Source organism: Nannobrachium achirus (genome assembly GCF_963921795.1).
Source record: "Nannobrachium achirus genome assembly, chromosome: 22".
NCBI classification, from domain to species: Eukaryota; Metazoa; Chordata; class Actinopteri; order Myctophiformes; family Myctophidae; genus Nannobrachium; species Nannobrachium achirus.
This window is the reverse complement of record NC_137829.1, coordinates 22,717,237-22,723,615: the sequence shown is the minus strand read 5'-3', so window position 1 is coordinate 22,723,615 and position 6,379 is coordinate 22,717,237.

Below are 6,379 nucleotides of genomic sequence, written 5' to 3'. Positions count from 1 at the left end.
CCATAAGCATATGAACACACCTGACATAACTGTGAAGCCCGTTTGTCACTTTCACAAATCGTATGCTGTATATTAGCATTTTTATGGTGTATCTACTATCTATTCTGCATCTAGCATGAGGCACATCTATTCTGCATCTAGATTGAGGCAAAAATGTTTAACCAACTCTGTGTGTGTGTGTGTGTGTGTGTGTGTGTGTGTGTGTGTGTGTGTGTGTGTGTGTGCAGGCAGGCGGGTGTGTGTGTGTGCAGGCGGGTGGGCGGGCGGGCTGGGGGGGGGGGGGGGGGGGGGGGGGGGGGACAGTATCTCTGTAGCCATTAAACGAAACGGGTTTCTTACATTGATGCTCCTACATCATGCAAGCACCAGTTAAAGTTACTTTCCATCCCTCATATACTGTGTGCACAGTGCACATCCCATAACCCACACACTGCACATCATTTTGGAGCTCATATCTTTGAACGGGTAAGAGCTAGTATAGGTGACACAACAAGTAGGCCTATAGGCCGGACGTGCCAAATGTAGTTCTAAGAGCGGCCATTTCTTGGGACAACACAGCCTTACACAGGTGTTCTGATTAGACTATAGCATTAGTTCTATGCAATCAAACAATTGAAACACCTGTGTTTTGTCACAAGAAATGGCCGCTAAGGACTACAATGACGTAGCCGCTGGCACACACTATAGGCCTATACTTGCTTTTACCTATGCATAATCGCTCAAGAAGACAAGAACAGAACTTTTCTTGGTTGCCAGATTGCCTATATTGATCCATAGGCTAGTATGCACAACTTGCACCGTTATTCCACTGGGGTACCAGTGTTATTCCGATTTCCGCCAATCACTAGGTGATGCCTGCATTTCCATCTAAAACACACAAAGCCAGCAGCAGGGGCTCTTAAGTCTGACATCATTTTGTAGGCAGAGGGAGAACTTTTGGGGCCAAAAGGCCCCAGCACCCGTGAATCTTTTTACTATTTTTCTATTTACTAATTTGTCTTCTCTTTCTTGTTGACAGGAAAGTATAATTATACTTCAGTCATTATTTTTGTCTGTGATCTGTTGAAATAATGAGGGACATATTGACAATAAATCTGCTTGGAGGTCTGACTACAAAATGATGTCACGGCTTAAAAGCCCCTAAAATAAAAGGTGAAGTGAAAAAAATAACAATTGAACCTGAAAGTCCCGAATTTTGATATTTTTTTGAACTTTGAAAAATACCAAAATGTAGTCAAAAATAAATTCAGTTTATGAACAAACAGTAGCCTATTTCAATGTTTGCGATACTTGGTGCAGGACAACATAAGTAGACATATCAAAAATGCTGTTTTTTGATGTGCACAAAACAATAATTGTTGTATGTCCTCCTCCTATCAAGTAGGCCTAAATAAATACATGTAAAGGTAGGCCTAGCCTATTCCAAATGTACCCCAAAAATGTATTACATTACATGATACAGGCTAGTCAACTTCAAACTATTTTCATATTTTTACTAACTGCTGACACAAGATTATCTCAAACAGATATTATCTATAAATCAAATAAGGCTATATGATCAGTCATGAGTCAGGTTGCAGTCATCATATCACACTCTGTGTTATATTAAAGAAAATGAATTAACACGTTTAGTTAATCAAGAAACGGAATTTAACATGTGTTCCAACAGCACAATGAAACGAGACTTAAGTAATGTTGATTCATTGTGGTTTAGATGCATAATTTTAGGTATCTGTATCGTTTCTTATGAAATTCCCTAGATAAAGTGGTTCTTGTTGATGTGTTACCATTACCAATGATGTGCATTATTCCACCACTAGATGATGCTGTATCCTTGTAAAAAGACTGCTGCACGATTATAGAGGGGCAGGTTTGCAGGGAAAGAACTGATGCTGTAGGCCTAGCCATCTCTGAATCACTGAAGGCCTACCGTGCTATTTATTTCTAAGCTACTTCTGTGAACATTCACATTCAAACTGCATGTTATGAATGGTACAACACTTATTGTAGCCTATAGTTTGGATTTAGTAGGCCTAGCCTATAGGCTACTCAAATCGTAGCAGCATAATATAGACATAAGACAATGGGTGTAACATAAGTTATACTAGTAGAATATGTTAAAATGCATTTATTTTGAATAGCATACATTATTTCCAGGGGGCCATACTGACTTTGATAAAGTGAGTGAAGGGTACAATTTAATTGAACACTTATTTTAATTTAAACTGCATGAATTTGGTAGAAATGTCTACTGTATCACTCTGGTGTACTCTGGTTATGAAATAAATGAGGCTAGACACATTCATACAGTAGGCTATCTTATCTGATATGCACCACTCCATAAGGTCACTGATGAAACACATTGCTTGATGTTATAAATATGGACTCATAGACTGTTTCACTGTTAAATTATAATCAAAACATTTGAGTACATATGGATGGAGGAATGCCGGTATAGTACTCAAATAGTAAATATTAATTGTCTCCACCAGCCAAAGGCAGGGGGAGAGTATGTTTTCGCCCCTGTCCGTCCGTCCGTCCGTCCGTCCGTCCGTCCGTCCGTCCGTGCGTCCGTCCGTCCGTCCTTCCTCCGAGTTTGTGTACAGCTTATCTCCGGCGCCGTTGGCCCGGTCGCTGCCAAAATGAGCACACACTCCCTGGATGGCAATTCAGAACCTCTGCCACACATTCTTCAAATGGCCCTGTTCTAAGCGCCACCATAAGGCTGATGTTTGCAAAACACATTTCTGTACACTACTCCTACAGATTTTGTCCAGAAATCACACAAATCGGTAGACAGTGTCTCTACAGTTATGTGATCGACACGGATCTGTTTGATTGTCCATATTCCATCCTGATTGGCTGATATTGGCTTTCAAAGTTAAGATTGGTCCATTTTGGACAAAATGCCTCAAATCACAAATGCAGAGTGCAATTAACATGAAATCGCGCACACACGTTCCCACTAGGCCGAGGAAGAAATGCCACCTCAAATTTTTGAAATCATCCTCATGGTGGCGCTATAACAGGCCGATTTGTGGTTTTACCTATAACTACACCGATCAGTTTCAAACTTTGTAAGCGCACTCCCTATAGGCCAAGGAAAAGCCCTTTCCTTGTAATCAGCCTTTTATAGCGCCACCAGGAGGCCGACTTATGTAAGACACATTTTTGGATATTACTCCTTCAGATTTTACCCAAAATGAACACAAATCAGTACACAAGACCTCTACAGTCATATGATCAAGACGGATCTGTATTAAATATTCAATCCTGATTGGCTAAGATTGGCCTCCAAACTTTGCAGGATTGATCCGTTTCGGACACAATGCCTCAAATCAAACACAGCGTGCAATTGTAATGAAATTGTGCACGCACATTCGCAAAAGGCCAAGGAAGAAATTACACTAGAAAATGTTCAAATCAGCCTCATGGTGGCGCCATGAAAGGTCTAAGATTGGTGAAGAACACATGCCACCCTTTTTACATTGGCCTATTATAGCACCACCAGGACGCGTGACTGGTGGAGACCTGTGCTCGGAAGAGCACTTCTTCTAGTTACTAGTATGAATTGGAGTTGAGTGAAAATAATTTGTCTCAAAATCACCAATACATAGCAGCTTTTTAGAATGTAGATTTCTTTTTTTAAATGTAGCCTATTTATATTTTTCTTTGGGGGGGCATAGTAGTAGGCTACTTGGCATGCCGGATTGAGATGGTCAAAAGGCCAGGTCTGGCCCTTGGGCCTCATGTTGCCCATGTGTGGGCCCTGGAATCTGAACTTGACCCTGATAATAATTGTATTTCCATGTCCGAGCCTACTGCCACATATTTGAATGAAGCTGCAAAATGACCTGTTCTAAACTTCCTCTTCTTTCCCCATCCCTTCTCTCTTCTTGACACCCTTTCCTCTTTCCCCTCCCCTCATGCGTCCCCCTGGGTCCAGTGCTGTGTTCACGTGGACCAACCTACTGGTGGTGGTGGTGGAGCTGGAGGGCTCAGAGCAGGAGGCTCTGGACCTGGTGTCCCTGGTCACCAACGTGGTGCTGGAGGAGCATTACCTCATCGTGGTGGTGGTGGTGGTGGTGGTGGTCGACCCCGGCGTCATCCCCATCAACTCGCGGGGCGAGAAGCAACGCACCATCTGGATCATGGCTCATCAGTACATGTGAGTACTGGGGCTTACATTACGGTGGGTTTTGTATGAATAACAGATTGTATAACTTTGATCCCAGGAAGGCCAAGCAGATGGTTATAGTACAATAATACTCTGTGCCATTACCTTTTTTCTTTTGTAAAACTATGAATGTCAATACTGTACAATTGTGCCTTAGCACACAGGACAGTTCTACAGTACACAATAAACGCACTATGAACGTGGGGTTCCGGATGGCGACCCCATCCGGAATCAATGGGGGTAAATTTACTCGAATCAAATTTTTGTCTTAGGAATGTGACAAAAAAACAAAACATATTATTGAACTCTAGTCTCCATGGCGTGACTAATCAATAGAAAAAAAGTCATTTTGGGGGTGAACTACTCCTTTTAAGTCTTCAGGGTGCGGCTGGTTGCAGCGAATCATTCCTGTGGTTGTACTTTGTAGTGTTGTTTATTAAGTCATTTAGAAAGTTTATTGTGGTTCCACCCTCAACTTCCTTAGTTTGTTCTTTTCAAAGTATGTGACATGTCATGTAGCATTTTATCAGAACAAATATGTTGCTTTGAGCGACCGCTTACAGGCCATGTTCATGTGATCATTTGAACACGAGAGATGGAGAGCCCAATGATTCATGCATTAACTTAGCCAAATGTAATGTCTTGATTTAAGATACCTGTTCCTCTCCCAGCTCATGTTCAACTTGATTTCATATTTAAATACCGGTATGTTAAAGATCACAGTATGGTCCTTCCTTTTATACTGTATCACACCACATTGGAAACAAGTATGTACAGGTTTTGTGTAAGTTGTTAATGGTGGACATGTGTGGAAGGTTCACCAGAAGATAATGTATACAGTAGGACAAAGACTGGATCTGGTTAATATAAACTCCTCCCCTTACTAACTAGAATTTGGAAGAGCTCCTCACTCATGGAGACAACGGAAGAACAAGAAACATGATGAGCCCTGTAAACATTTTGTATTGTACAAACACTGGGAACAGGCCACTTCCAAAATGAGACAAAGCCCACACACACCCCTAAAGACTGTTCTATTATGGTGACTGTTGAGATCTCACCTTCTTCACAGCATTCTTGTTTAACACGTGGAAGGGTACACTTGTCTGATATACGATTAGCTGTCCTTCTTAGATTAGATTATTTCTTAATGAATACATAAAAAATAAAATGTTTTAACATGGAAATGTTGGTCTCCACTGCCTGTGTTTTACATGTATTAAACTGCAGTGTCTACACATCAGTTAAGCTGTCGGTATGTGAGCTAAGATAATGACCTGACGTTGAGGTGGGTTGGGAAGTTTGGTCTATAGTTTTCTTTTTTTATTGGCACAAAATATTGTCTATATACATTCAGAATACTACCTGCTGACTAGCTGTCAGGGGGGTGTATGTAGAGAGGTATGGTCACATACCGTATACTGCCCTCTAAAATGCTAAATGCTGACAGCTGGTCAGCAGGTGGTTTCATGAATTTATGTATAGGCTATAGACAATATTTTGGGGAAAAGAAAAAAAAAAAGCAATAGACCACACTTGAGCCAAAGGTCCCTGCTGCCGGATAAGGTGGCAACTGGCAATACAGTCTATCCAAACAGACCTCTGGTAAACACTTGTTTCTTTTAATGATGTGTAATATACACATATTCATACTTAAAGGGATATTCCACTCTCAAAAAATGTTTTTGTCATCGTATGGTCTTATCAGGCTTGTATGAACACCCTGAACAATTTTTAATTTTCTTCATTCAATATTTAGATATTTGATGTAAATGATATCTGGCCCTCCAGGCTCAGGGCCTCTCCCCACACACACTCATTGTAACTTCAAACTCCATTTTAACCATGATAGATTATTTAAAAACACCCATAATATTTTCTGGTGTCTCATACTACCCTCCTAATACGTGAGCAGGCCATGTTTTTTCCATAACGTTTTTCATGTATTTTTAATAATTCTTTGGGAAAATTGAAAAAATGTAATACAATAAAAATATATAAAAAATAAATGAAAAACGTTATGGAAAAAACACGGCCTGCTCACGTATTAGGAGGGTAGTATGAGTCACCAGAAAAAAATAATGTTTTTTTTTAAATAATCTATCATGGTTAAAATGGAGTTTGAAGTTACAATGAGTGTGTGTGGGGAGAGGCCCTGAGCCTGGAGGGCCAGATAACATTTACATCAAATATCTAAATACT